General features: G+C 43.6%; 1 protein-coding gene across 4 annotated transcripts in view; it reads right to left on the minus strand.

Annotated features, from left to right (window-relative positions):
- The window catches only part of CDC14B (cell division cycle 14B), a 94,886-nt gene that overhangs the window by 53,512 nt on the left and 27,255 nt on the right, over window positions 1-14,119 (minus strand). The window lies entirely within an intron of this gene.

Below are 14,119 nucleotides of genomic sequence, written 5' to 3' on the forward strand. Positions count from 1 at the left end.
TGTATCGTGCTTGTTCTGGGTTTAGGTTCCACTCCTGGTTTTTGCTTTAAAAAAAATAGAACTGTACATATTTAAAAAAAAAAAGAAATCACCAAATTAGGCCCCATTCACATCACGTTTGTGCTATCTGCCGGGCATATACGTTTTTAAACACTAAGAGTATTGAAACGTATAGCTGGGCATATACGTAGACTATAAGGGGTCAAACGTAGATCAAAATAGCATCCGTTTGGTCTATGTTTGTCATGGTTTACGTTGGAATACTGTTGTTTGGTAAGTACTGAAAAGCGCAGTCTGCTACGCTATTCTGTACTTCAAAAAAAAGGTATACGCGACGTAACGTTTTTTTATGGCATTGATATCAATGGACAACGTATGCAAACGTAATGCTATACGTTTGTATCGGTTTACACACAGTAAATCTATCTTTTTTTTTTTACTATCCGTATTCACTTAAAAAAACAAACTTTTTTTTTTAGGTAAAAAATGGACAGAAAAAGTATAACGATGTATGAATATACGCTAAATGTACACGCTATAAAAAATAGATGTAAACAGAAAGTGTTATACGTTTTCAATGGTCCACGTTTTTTATTTAAAAAAAAAAAAACATGCACCCAGTGGATAGCATAAACGCAATGTGAATGGGGCCTTATCTGTTCCGTTTGATTTATTTTTTTTGTTATAAAAATATTGACCAAAGCGGCCTATAGAAATAAACACAACAGTGGTCCATGATATCTGCACATATATCAGCAGGCCCCATGCAGACAAACGTAATAACGCCCGTAATCACGGGCCCATAGACTTCTATTGGCCACGGGTACCTCCCCGTATGCTTACGAGAAGCTGCCCGTGCCGTTGAAAAATATAGAACACGTCCTATTTTAGGCCATAATGACAGCACGGGCAGGCCCATAGAAGTCTATGGGGCTCCCGTAATTACGGGTGACTACGTGTGTGCACCCGTAATTACGGGAGTGTTGCTAGGCGACGTCAGTGGATAGTCACTGTCCAGGGTGCTGAAAGAGTTAAACGATCGGCAGTAACTCTTTCAGCACCCTGGACAGTGACTTCCGATCCCAATATAGATCAACGTGTAAAAGAAATAGGTCATACTTACCCAGAACTCCCTGCTTCTTCCTCCAGTCCGGCCTCCCGGGATGACGTTTCAGCCCATGTGACCGCTGCAGCCAATCACAGGCCAATCACAGGCTGCAGCGGTCTCATGGACTGCCAAGTCATCCAGGGAGGTCGGGCTGGATGTCGAAAGAGGGACGCGTCACCAAGACAACGGCCGGGTAAGGGCTTATTTAGATGAACGTGTAATACGTCCGTGCAACATGCGTGATTTTCACACGCCTCGCACGGACCTATGCTAGTCTATGGGGCCGTGCAGACTGTCCGTGATTTTCACGCAGCGTTTGTCCGCTGCGTAAAACTCACGACATGTCCAATATTTGTGCGTTGTTCTCGCATTACGCACCCATTGAAGTCAATGGGTGCGTAAAAATCACGCAGCCACGCATCATACGGGGATGACACACGGAGCTGTTAAGTACCTTTTGGCGCGCAAAACACCAAATTTTTTGCGCGTGCAAAACGCACACGCTCGTGTAAATCCGGCCGAAGTATGAATTTCTTTTACTACGGAAAGGGCTGCCCCTTCTCTCTATCCAGCACTGATCGAGAGAAGGGGCTGCCGATTAGTGCAGTGCAATTTTGCAGCGAAAACGTGCCCGTAAATACGGGTGGAATACTGGTGACACCGGACCCGTATTTACGGGCACAGGTCCGTAAATACTGGTGCAATACGGGTCGAATACGTGTGACCAAGGACCCGTATTTACGCCAGGAAAAAAATACGTTCGTGTGCATGAGGCCTTAGGCTATGTTCACACTACTGTCACTCCTCCATTTTCATCCATCAAGTTGAATGGTAAAAACATCATAATGGACTGCTGGACACAAAAAAAACAAAAAACAAAAACCTTGTTGATAAAACATGGGCATCTGATTTGCTATTAGAAAAACTCCATTGAAATCTGCATGAAGAGCAGCCGTTTTTAACGGGGAGGGTTTTCTGGGACCACCAACAATCGGCTGATATTTACCCTGCAGCAGAAGATGCCATGGCAGCCATTCAGATGGAGTTTTTCTTTCATAAGTGAAGTTTCTATTGGGTTTTCTCCCTTAGAAGTTTACGGTATATCCACGACACCATGCGAACGGACTCTACTGTTTCTGTAGCTCCCATAAGAATCAAAACAGAGACCCACGCCAATGCTTCGCCCCATCCAGGTGGAGAATGAATGGATAGGTAGCGGCCACCTCAACAGGTGGGGCAGGGGTTTGGATGACGCCTGTTCTTGTGATAGGTGCCAGAGCTGGGACCCACATCTATCTGACATTTATGGCTTATCCTGTGAATATGTTTAAGGTGTGGATACCCCTTTAATACTAATAAAGAGAACGCCAAATAAGAAAACATACATTAATAATGGAGTTGGCACCCATGCCCTCCTACAAAGTAAATCATGCACAATCAGGAGCAATCCATGGCAAATCCACAACCAAATCACATTGAAGAATCAATGCTCGTGTGATTTTGCGGCAAGCCCTGAAATCTGTGGATTGTTTTCTGCAATGTGTAATGCACCTAACAATCCGGCACTATGCATTGCAACCCTGAGGATTAACTTTAAAGCGCTTTTTTTTTTTTTTGTAGGATTTCATGTTAAAAGATGGATTTAGCCTAATATGGACCTAAACTCGCTCCTCATTTAAGCCGAAAATAGATGATCCAATATAAAGAAAAAAAAGCTTCCAAAAATATTTTCATAAAAAAAGAAACTGCTTTTCCCCTTGTATCGCGCCAGTGTAAAAGCGACCCGAGTGCTTTTTCGCACCCATATTACAGACGCAACACCGGGAGCTGCCGCGGTTCATTAGAAGCGGAGTCCGAGCGCCACAGAAGTCCAGGTTGCATCCGTATTACGCTGGTCGGAAAGCGGCCTCAGGGCTACGGTCAATGAAACGCAGTTGTACATTGTAGCCTATGGGCTACGTGTAATACACAGAGCGGCTCTGGATGCGGTAAGTCAGCTGCACCAGTATCATCTTCTGTTCAATCAGAACAACCAAAAGAAAAGAGGAACACAATCTCCGCAGACAATATTACCAGTAGAATGGAAAACACACAAAACGTTTGCCGAGTTCAGCGTGGTAAAACCCATTCCGTATAGAAGTCTTCGTATCTTGACCCCAGTAAAAACTTTAAGGCCAGGTTCACCGAACGGTGTATTCACACATGCAGGTTTTAATCAGTTTTTTTATGCAGTTATTGAAGCCAAAACCAGGAGTGGATTATCATTGAGGGAAAGTATAAGAGGACAGATACTACGTCTTCTCTTATGTGAATCCACTCCTGCTTTTGGCTTCAAAAGTTGCATAAAAACCCCCAGAAAAAAAACAGTTTAAAACCTGCACATGTGAATACTCTTAGGCCACCTGCCCGCACGGGCAGATTTTGTTGTAGAAATTTCTACGACTGAAAATCAGTTCCATTCAACCGAATAGGGTTGTTTCTGCAGCAAAAACAAATCCTGGTAAATCTTCCGTGTGTGTATGGGGCCTTCGGGTCTATTCACACAGTGCGGTCAAATTGTGGTTTATTGCCACAATTACAACAAAATGCAGCATTTTGTTTTTTTGCAAAATTATGGCAAAGCCTCTGCATTTTGTCTATAATCATGGCAATAAACGGCAATTTGACTACACTGTGTGAATAGACCCGAAGGTTTCTTTTTTGGGTTTAAAAAAAAAAAAAAAAAAAAAGATACACATGGAAAGACACCTGCAATTTTCCAGCGTTTTTATTTAATGATGTCTTAGGGAACATGCGTTTTTTTAAGTTATATTTAAAAGCCTATAGAAGTCTATTAAGAGAAAAAAAAACCAATATCAAACTTCAAAAAGCGGACCAGCCAATCCACTGACCACAAAAAAAAACAAAAAAAAAAAAAACTTTGTGTGTCTACCATTCTCATTTTAGACTGCATGCAAATGCTGAGTTTTAGCAAAAAAAAAACACAAAAAAGGAAAAACTGCCTATGGCCGGGTTCCCACGGGTTGGATACGCTGCATAAAATTATGCAGCGTTTCTGACCGTGCATTGTCAGAAAAATCGCACCACATTGTGGTGCGTTTTTTTTTAACAGAATTTCCACTGCGGAAGAAAGCCGTTCACACTTACCCCCTCGGTCTTCTCTGCGCATAGTCCGGCCTCCTACGATGACGTTGCAGCCTGTGACTGGCTGCAGCGGTCACATGGGATGAAACGTCATCCCAGGAGGCCGGCCTGCAGCAAGGAGGAGAGCGTTCTGGGTAACTGATTTTTTTTGTTTGTTTTACGGAGTTGGGATTTTTGCGGCGTAATGGCTGCAAATACGCTGCAAAAGTCGCAACACTTGTGTATTTGTTGTGGGAGTTCCATCCCCATTGAATTTCATGGGGGAAAACTTTTCAACGGAAAACCAACAAAAACGCTGCATAAATTGACACGCTGTGGAATTAATAAATTTACCTGCGGTGCAGAATTTAACGTTTACGCTGCGTTTTTTTTCCCCGCAGAGTGGGCATGAGATATTCTAAATCTCATCCACTTTGCTGCTATTGTAAACGGCTACGCTACATGGGAACCCGGCCTAAACGGGGTGTGTGCACCTTTAGGGCACATGCACATGATGCGTATTACGTGTGGATTTGCTGTGCATTTTTTTCTGCAGCATAATACAGCACCGGCAAAATAAATGAGATTTCGGCCGAGTTCACACGGGGCATAAAGTTACACTGCAGATACCCCCCAGTGGCCGCAGGGAATTCTGGGCAAAAACCTGCACCAAACTGTGGTGCAGTTTTTCGCCTGGAATGTAGGCTGTGGAAAGCTGCAGCATTTAGCCAGCCTGCTAGCAGACTAGCCTCCTGGGGTGACGTTTCATCCCCGGACATCGCTGCAGTCACATGGGATGAATTATTATCCCAGGAGGCCGGCCCTCTGACATTATCCAGGCCGGCTTCCTTGGATGACGTTTCATTCCATGTGACCGCCGCTACAGCCTGTGATTGGCTGCAGCGGTCACCTGAGATGAAGCATCATCCCAGGAGGCCGGCCTGGAAGAAGACACAGACTGCTGGATAAGTATAAGATTTAGTTTTTATGCAGTTTTGCGTTGCGGTTATTTCAGGTTAAACATTTTTCAACATGTGTCACCTATAAAAAAAAAAACAAAAAAAAAACGTGAATGCCTGCTAGGCTATGCCAGAGGCATGACCTAGCAGATGCCTGTCCGTTTTACACGGACAGGCAGTAATACACTGCAATACAAAAGTATTGCAGTGTATTATAATAGCGATCGGAGGATCGCATATTAAAGTCCCCTAGTGGGACTAGTAAAAAAAAAAGTTTAATAAAAAGTGAAAAAAAATAAAAAAAATTAAAAACCCACTTTTGCCCCTTACAAACTGCTTTATTTTTAACAAACAAAAAAAAGTAAAAAAGTTACACATATTTGGTATCACCGTGTCCGTAACGACCCCAACTATAAACTTATTACATCATTTAACCTGCACGGTGAACGTCGTAAAAAATAAAATAAAACATGCGAAAACTGCTGTTTTCTTTGAATCCAGCCTTAAAAAATATGTGATAAAAAGTGATCAAAAAGTCGCATCTACTCCAAAATTGTACCGATAAAAACTACAAGTCGTCCCGCAAAAAAAAAAAAGCCAAACAATAGCATCGGCGAAAAAATAAAAAAGTTACGGCTCTTCAAATACAAATAATTTTGAAACAAGCGTTTTTACTGTGTAAAAGTAGTAAAACATACAAAAATTATACAAATTTGGTATCGTTGCAATCGCAACAACCCGCTGAATAAAGTTAGTGTTATTTATATCACACGGTAAACGGCGTAAATTTAGGACGCAAAAAGAGTGTGGCGAAATTGCTGTTTTTTTTTCTATCCCCCCCAAAAAAAGTTAATCAATAAATCCTATGCACCCCAAAATGGTGCTATTAAAAATTACAACTTTTCCCGCAAAAAACAAGACCTTATACAGCTATGTAGACGCAAAAATAAAAAGGTTATAGCTCTTAGAATGTGATGATGGAAAAACGTAAAAAATGGCTTGGTCATTAAGGTCTAAAATAGGCTGGTCATTAAGGGGTTAAGGTACAAACAGGCCCGGTCATTAAGGGGTTAAAGTGCCAGTCTCAGCCGAAGAGTAATGTTTTTCAATAAAGGTACGCCAAGTTTTAAAAAAAATTTGTGGATTTTTCTTTGTGACGTTCTAAATCAATTTGATCATATACTAATAAGGTTTTGAGAGTAGTAAGTACCTCCGATAGCTCTGGAACAGGTCTGTAACCAATGGCGCAAGATGCATTTCTTGACAACCAGTAAAGCAATATGAAAATCACTTTTTTAGCTAATAAAGGCGGTCCGCCAGTATCCGTGTCCAAAGGTATATAGTGGAACAGTAATTCTTGCGGATCAGGCGGCAACACCACATCCCAAGTATCCTTGATAAATTGCAAGGAAGTTCTCCAAAATTCCCCTATTTGTGGGCAAAGACACATTCCATGCAGGAGATCTGCTTTATGCAAGTCAAATCTAGGACAGCTACGTAAATAATGTGCCGATGCGTCTTTATATGAGGAGTTAAAAGCATACGTTGCCCTGTGCATAAGGCGAAAATGCATCTCGCGCCACTGTTCATTCCCCATTGCCTTTCTCACTTTCTCCCATCCCTCTAAAATTTTATTGGAAAGTTCCGGATCATCTAGCTCCAAGTCCGAAAACAAGCAGTGCGAAAAGAATTGAGATATGGCAAACTAACAAATCAAAGACTTGCAAGGGATATTCCCATAGCGACCTGACCCACCAACCCATCAAATGCTCCACGTACCTCCACCGCACCTATAGTGCGAACTTTGGATTTGCAAAACGGTCACCTGAACAAATTGCAGAAACTGGTTATTTCCCAAATTATATTTACTAGAAAATTTGTCATCTCCCGTCATCTACATTCATGAGAGCACCCAGGACATGGATTCCCTCAGATTTAGAAAATAATTTATTCTGATGCCCTTGCAGAAACACAGTATTATCCCATAGCGGAAAATATTTAGAAAGACAATAAGGAAGGCCATACATCTTCCGGATCGCCTTCCAAGCACCAAGTGGTAGCTGTATACCCCCGTCAAATTTAGGTAAGGACAATTTCTTATATGCAATCCTCTGTCTTTTCTTCTGCCACAAAAACTGTACGAATGCAGTTTGTAATTTTTGACTATCTAGATGTTTAATCAATAAAAGGTATAGGGATAGAGAAAGCGAGCAAAACGTATCATCTTTAGGAGAGCAGCTCTCCCAAACAAGGACAACGGCAGTGACGACCAGCGATGTAATTCTTTGTGAATTTTCTCAAACAGGGGTAAATAGTTGAGCTTGTACAATGAGGAGGACAATTTCCCTATATTAATTCCCATATACGTTATATGAGATCTGGCCATTTCCACCGACGTGTGTAATGACGGTCTCGACCGTGAGTCCGTCAGATAAAGTAATTGACTTTTTCTAGCATTTATTTTATAACCTGACAACGTGCCGAAATAATGCAACTTCTCCGGTACTCCTCCCAGGTGACCTTAGAAATAACAGAAGATCATCTGCAAAACAAGTCAATTTGATTTCCTGATTACCTACCAGAATACCTTCATAATCATTGGGGGACAGAAAACGTCTTGCCAATGGCTCCAAGGCCAGGTCGAATAAAAGTGGTGAAAGGGACAACCCGGTCTCCTACCTTTCTGTAAGTGAATAGGAGCTGATAAAAATCCCGAGGTAAACACCTCCTGGGCTTGCGGGTCTAAATATAGCGCTTCTAAATAATTCCAAAACGGTCTAACATGGAATCAACCAATCCCAGTGCACATTATCAAAAGCCTTTTCGGCATCTAGCGTTAAGAGTGCTGGGGAATTATTGCCATCAGTAATACTAGACTTTAATGCATCTTGTACAGCAAGAACTGTACGTATATTTGTGACCGCTGACCTACCTTTAACGAAACCCACTTGATGCGGCCCAATCAATTTAGGAAGGAACTGAGCCAACCTATCAGCCAATATCTTCGATGATATTTTAACATCTTGGTTAACCATGGATGTGGGGCAATAGGAGTCTGGGTTAGCCGGGTCTTTGCCTTCTTTATGTAAAACTTTAATATAAGCTACATCGCCCGATTTCAGAAATTCTTTATTCCTTAACATGCGGTTATAAACTGGCAATACGATTGGTGTGACCTCGTCATTCAGAGTTTTATAAAAGTCACTAGAAAAACAGTCTGGCCCTGGCGCTTTATTATTGGACAGTGACTTGAATGATCGATTTTATCTCCTGCTCCGTAATTAAAGCATTCAAGGAATCCCTATCCGAATCCGAGGGAAGGCAAGGTGAGAGAATCCAGAAAAACCTTACACTCCTCTATATTCGAAGTGTTGTGCGTGTATAGTGCAGTGTAATAATCACGGAATATGTCATTAATTCGCTTAGGATCTTTCTGAAATTCACCTTTCCCATCTCTCATACTACCTATATGGGTCGGTTGAAACTGACCTTTCGCCAGTCTGGCCAATAGCGAACCCGTTTTATTACCGTACCTGAAAAAGTGCGCCGTTGTCTGTTCTCTCAAATCTTTCTCTTCTATCTAACCACATTTCAAAGTCAGACTTGGCCCTAAGCCAGTCATCCCTAAGCGCTAACGTGGGAGTGTTGATATACGCAGTGTATTTCGCGCGAAGATTACAGCTCTATTCTTTGTAGGACTTATTAGTTTTAGCTTTTAACGACGCAACAAAGGAAATAATCCTCCCTCTGAATCAGGGGCATAACTAGGAAAGACTGGGCCCCATAGCAAACTTTTGACTGGGGCCCCACCCTCCGCTGGGTATCACACAACCCCCCCCTTGTAGATAGTGCCTCCCTATAGATTCCACCACACAGCCCCCCCGGTAGAAAACGCCACACAGCCCCCCCCCCCCCCCCCCCCGGTAGAAAACGCCACACAGCCCCCCCCCCCGGTAGAAAACGCCACACAGCCCCCCCCCGGTAGAAAACGCCACACAGCCCCCCCCCCCGGTAGAAAACGCCACACAGCCCCCCCCCCCCGGTAGAAAACGCCACACAGCCCCCCCCCCCCGGTAGAAAACGCCACACAGCCCCCCCCCCCGGTAGAAAACGCCACACAGCCCCCCCCCCCGGTAGAAAACGCCACACAGCCCCCCCCGGTAGAAAACGCCACACAGCCCCCCCCCCCCCCCCGGTAGAAAACGCCACACAGCCCCCCCGGTAGAAAACGCCACACAGCCCCCCCGGTAGAAAACGCCACACAGCCCCCCCGGTAGAAAACGCCACACAGCCCCCCCGGTAGAAAACGCCACACAGCCGCCCCCCCCCCCGGTAGAAAACGCCATACAGCCCCCCCCGGTAGAAAACGCCATACAGCCCCCCCCCCGGTAGAAAACGCCATACAGCCCCCCCCGGTAGAAAACGCCATACAGCCCCCCCCGGTAGAAAACGCCATACAGCCCCCCCGGTAGAAAACGCCACACAGCCCCCCCCCCCCGCTAGAAAACGCCATACAACCCCCCCGCTAGAAAACGCCATACAACCCCCCAGTAGAAAACGCCACACAGCCCCCCCCGGTAGAAAACGCCATACAGCCCCCCCGGTAGAAAACGCCATACAGCCCGCCCCCGGTAGAAAACGCCATACAGCCCCCCCCGGTAGAAAACGCCATACAGCCCCCCCCGGTAGAAAACGCCATACAAAAGAGATGTATCCCCTATCCACAGGATAGGGGATACATGTGTGATCGCTGGCAGCGATAGGGAGCACGGGGGACCGAATGTCCCCCGAAGTTCTCCATGCGAAACCTTGGAATTCCAGCGCCTGCGCAGTTCAATAAAACTGAAAGGAGCGCTGGTCACGCATGCGCACAAGCGCGAACTGTGCGCAAGTAATTTCTATGGAGCTGCAGACAGACCCCGGAAGTCCGAGGTTTGTCATGGAGTTACTTCAGGGGACTTTCGGTCCCCCGTTCTCCCCATCGCTGCCAGCGATCACACATGTATCCCCTATCTTGTGGATAGGGGATGCATGTCTTTTGTAGGAACACCCCCTTCAGTGGCGTCGCGCTGTAGCAGCCATAGCGGCTGCTAGCGGAACCTCTGGCCAAGACACGGGCCCCCTCATGCTGCGGGCCCCGTAGCAGCCGCTACGGCTGCTATAGCGGTAGTTATGCCACTGCTCTCAATACTGCCTTTGCTGTATCCCAAAATAGGTGGATGTCATCCCTATGAGCCTGGTTCTTCTGGCTAAATTCTAAGAACCAGCCCTTTAGTTGAGACTGAAAGGACTCATCAGTCACCAAAAAAGAGGGAAATCTCCATAATATGTCACAACCCCTTCTATAGACTGGTGTTTTATATGCCAGTCTTAATAGAAATTTGGAGAAAGATCTGACAAATTAAGAGGTGAACGCCTCATAATAAATGCGTCACATCTTCTGACCGGCAGTGCGCCACAATTATGGTGCAACAACCGCGGCCATGTTCCATCAATTCCCCCCTTTCCCTTTGGCAACGAGCCCGAGGGTACCCAGAGGGAAAAAAGATGAGCGGTGAGGTGAACATTTCATTATTATTTTTTTGTTAAAATGTTTTTATTTTATTGAATGGTCTGATCAAAGGAAGAGGAGGGTCGTCTGATGAGGGGGTCAAGGTATGGGGCCTGGCACGGGCCTCTACCTTGCAACGCCCCACAGAGTAAAATAGATTTAAAGTTTTTTCGTTTTCTGGCATAAAATTATAATAATTTGTCGGACATCGGTCACCCCACCCCCTTTGTGAAACCACACCCCATTCCTACTAAGGTGGCGATGGCGGCGTAAAGAAGGTCAAAGGCCACAATTTGCAACACAAATTGCACCTTTTGCTGCTTTTTTCTATGGCAAAAAAACTGGTGTAGAAAGGTTGATCAATTATATCCTGATTTTCAGTTGAAAAAAATTTCGCCAACAAAATCTGCTGTGTGTTTGACTGCACTGGAATTCATTGTCAATCAATGAAGAATGGACATGGCTTTTCTATACAACTATTTACATAGTTCCAGGGCCTTGGGAAATCCAACTGCATGAGAGCTAGAAAAAAACCTGGAAAGACCTGCTCCACTTGTTTCCACACTTACTATTTCCAGACCACCAAGAAGTACGCAGGTTTAACCCCTTCCCTTCATTTTCGTTTTTTCCTCCCCACCTTCCAAAAGCCATAACGCCTTTATTTTTCCATCGATATAGTCCTATGAGGGCTTGATTTTTGCGGGACGAGTTGTAGTTTTACGTTGCACCATTTATTTGCCATATAATGTACTAGGAAAGGGGGAAAAAAAAATTATTTGTGGGGTAGAAAATGAAAAAAAAACAGTGATTCCTCCATTGTTTTTTGCGCAACGTTTTTACGGAATTCACTGTGCAATTAAAACAACATGTTAATTTTATTCTGCGGGTCAATACGATTACGGTGATACCAAATATATATAGTTTTTTCTATATTTTAGAAGTAAAAAGTGGCGACAAAATAAATTTTTCATTTTTACAAATTCTGAGAGCCATAAGTTTTTTATTTTTCCGTCGATTAAGTGGTACGAGGGCTTATTTTTGCGGGATAAGCTGTAGTTTTTAATAATATCATTTTGGTGTACATGCGACGTTTTGCTCACTTTTTATTTCATTTTTTGTGGGAGATGAGGTGACCAAAAAATAGAGATTCTGCCGTTTACATTTTTTTTTTTTTACGGAGTTCACCGTGCGGGTTAAATAATGATATATTGTAATAGTTCAGACTTTTACGGACGTGGCGATACCAATTATGTTTATTTATTAAATTTTTTACTATGCTCTAGGGGGAAAATGTTTTTTGTTTTTTTTAACTTTTACTTTTTTTTTTACATAAAAAAACAAAAACAAAAAACTTTAACTAATTTGCACATTTTTTTATTAGTCCCTCTAGAGGACTTCAACCAGCGATTGTTAGATCGCTTGCACGATATACTGCAATACTAATGTACTGCAGTATATCGTGATTCTGACAGGAAACTATTATGACCATAATCGGTGCACAAAGATGGCGGACCTGGGGGCCTTCATTAGGGGGGCGCGATGAGCTGTTAGAGGGGGTCGCCCCCACTTTCTAACGATTTAACTGTTGCAGTCACTATCGACCACGGATTTTTAACGAGTTAAACGAGCGCGATGCCGCTCGTTACTCTGAAGTGTCGGCTGTAACAAATCCGTGAGCCCTTCCATACGTCCCCTACCCAACCTTGGCATATGGATATGTCAAATGTCGGGAAGGGGTTAAAGGGATCCTGTCATCAACATCTTACCTGCTAAAATCGCATGACCCATCAATGGCCACAGCTGTCCAATGTTCATTTCTGTGCTCTTTTCTCCTGAAGTCCTCCTCTTGCCCTAAATATTGTTGTTTAAACTTTTCGCACCTTCTATGGTAATTTCTTTTTACTCTATGATGCAGGAAGTTAATCCCGCCCACAGCCGCCGCCTGTCCAGCCCCAAATGCCGAAATCTTGTTCCAAATATCGCGCATGCTTGCTTTACTACCCTTCCCTGCTTCTGCTGCTTTAGTGTCTCAATGCGCAAGTACGGGATTTCATGTGCGTTGGAGTGAGAGAAGCGGTCAATCAAAAAGAAGGAGGCGGAGTCAACTCTGAAATGCTGGAGGAATGAAAATGTGACTCTTTTTTGCTCATTTGCATACGGCTCAGGACCGCTGAAAAACGGAATACTAAAGGTACAGAGCTTACTTAGAACATATTTATAGGTTAGATAACAATGAATTTTCACCCACTTTCACAGCGGATTTGCTACATGAAGATACGCGTGCCAAATCTGAACGTAATATGCATCATGTGCATTTACCCTAAGGGTCCATGCACGTGTTGCAATTGAAGTGCAGTGAAAACCCGCATCCAAAAACACATGTGTTTTTACAACGATTGGATGCGTTTTTTTAATGTGGTTGCAGTAAAAACGCGCTTGCATCAAAAAACGCACTAAAATCGAAGTTAAAACAGATGCGTTTTTCGGATGCAGTTTCCCAATGCGGTTATAACCGCACCTCAACCACAACGTGTGAATGGACCCTAAGGTTACATGCACACGTTGCGTTATTTGGTGCAGGAACTCCACATCAGAACCGCAGATGAAAGCAGGTAATTCCACAGGTAAAATCTGCTCATAATGGTGTCCTTTTTTTTTTTAAATACGTTTTTAGGTGCGGTTTTTACATTGTGATGCAAAAACAGGTGCAGATTTTTTTGCTGCGGATTTTGGTGCATTTTTCTTTTTTATAAACTCGTCAGGTACAATTCTGAGATGGAAATGCAAGGTGAATTGACATGCTGTGGATTTTATAACAGCATGCAGTGACAATCAGCTGCTTCAAAAGCCAGCAGGATATTGTCGTGTATTAAAAGAGGCATGGACTCACGGGACAGGGATGTAATATTACCACTTTACAAAGCATTAGTGAGGCCTCATCTAGAATATGCAGTTCAGTTCTGGGCTCCAGTTCATAGAAAGGATGCCATAGAGTTAGAAAAAATACAAAGAGCAACGAAGCTAATAAGGGGCATGGGGAATCTAAGTTATGAGGAAAGATTAAAAGAACTAAACCTATTTAGCCTTGAAAAAGACTACTAAGGGGGGGGGGGGGGGACATGATTAACTTATATAAATATATTAATGGCACATACAAAAAATATGGTGAAATCCTGTTCCATGTAAAACCCCCTCAAAAAACAAGGGGGCACTCCCTCCGTCTGGAGAAAAAAAGGTTCAACCTGCAGAGGCGACAAGCCTTCTTTACTGTGAGAACTGTGAATCTATGGAATAGTCACCGCAGGAGCTGGTCACAGCAGGGACAGTAGATGGCTTTGAAAAAGGCTTAGATAATATCCTAGAACAAAAAAAATCTAA

The sequence above is a fragment of the Rhinoderma darwinii genome, chromosome 1 (genome assembly GCF_050947455.1).
Source record: "Rhinoderma darwinii isolate aRhiDar2 chromosome 1, aRhiDar2.hap1, whole genome shotgun sequence".
Lineage (NCBI taxonomy): Eukaryota > Metazoa > Chordata > Amphibia > Anura > Rhinodermatidae > Rhinoderma > Rhinoderma darwinii.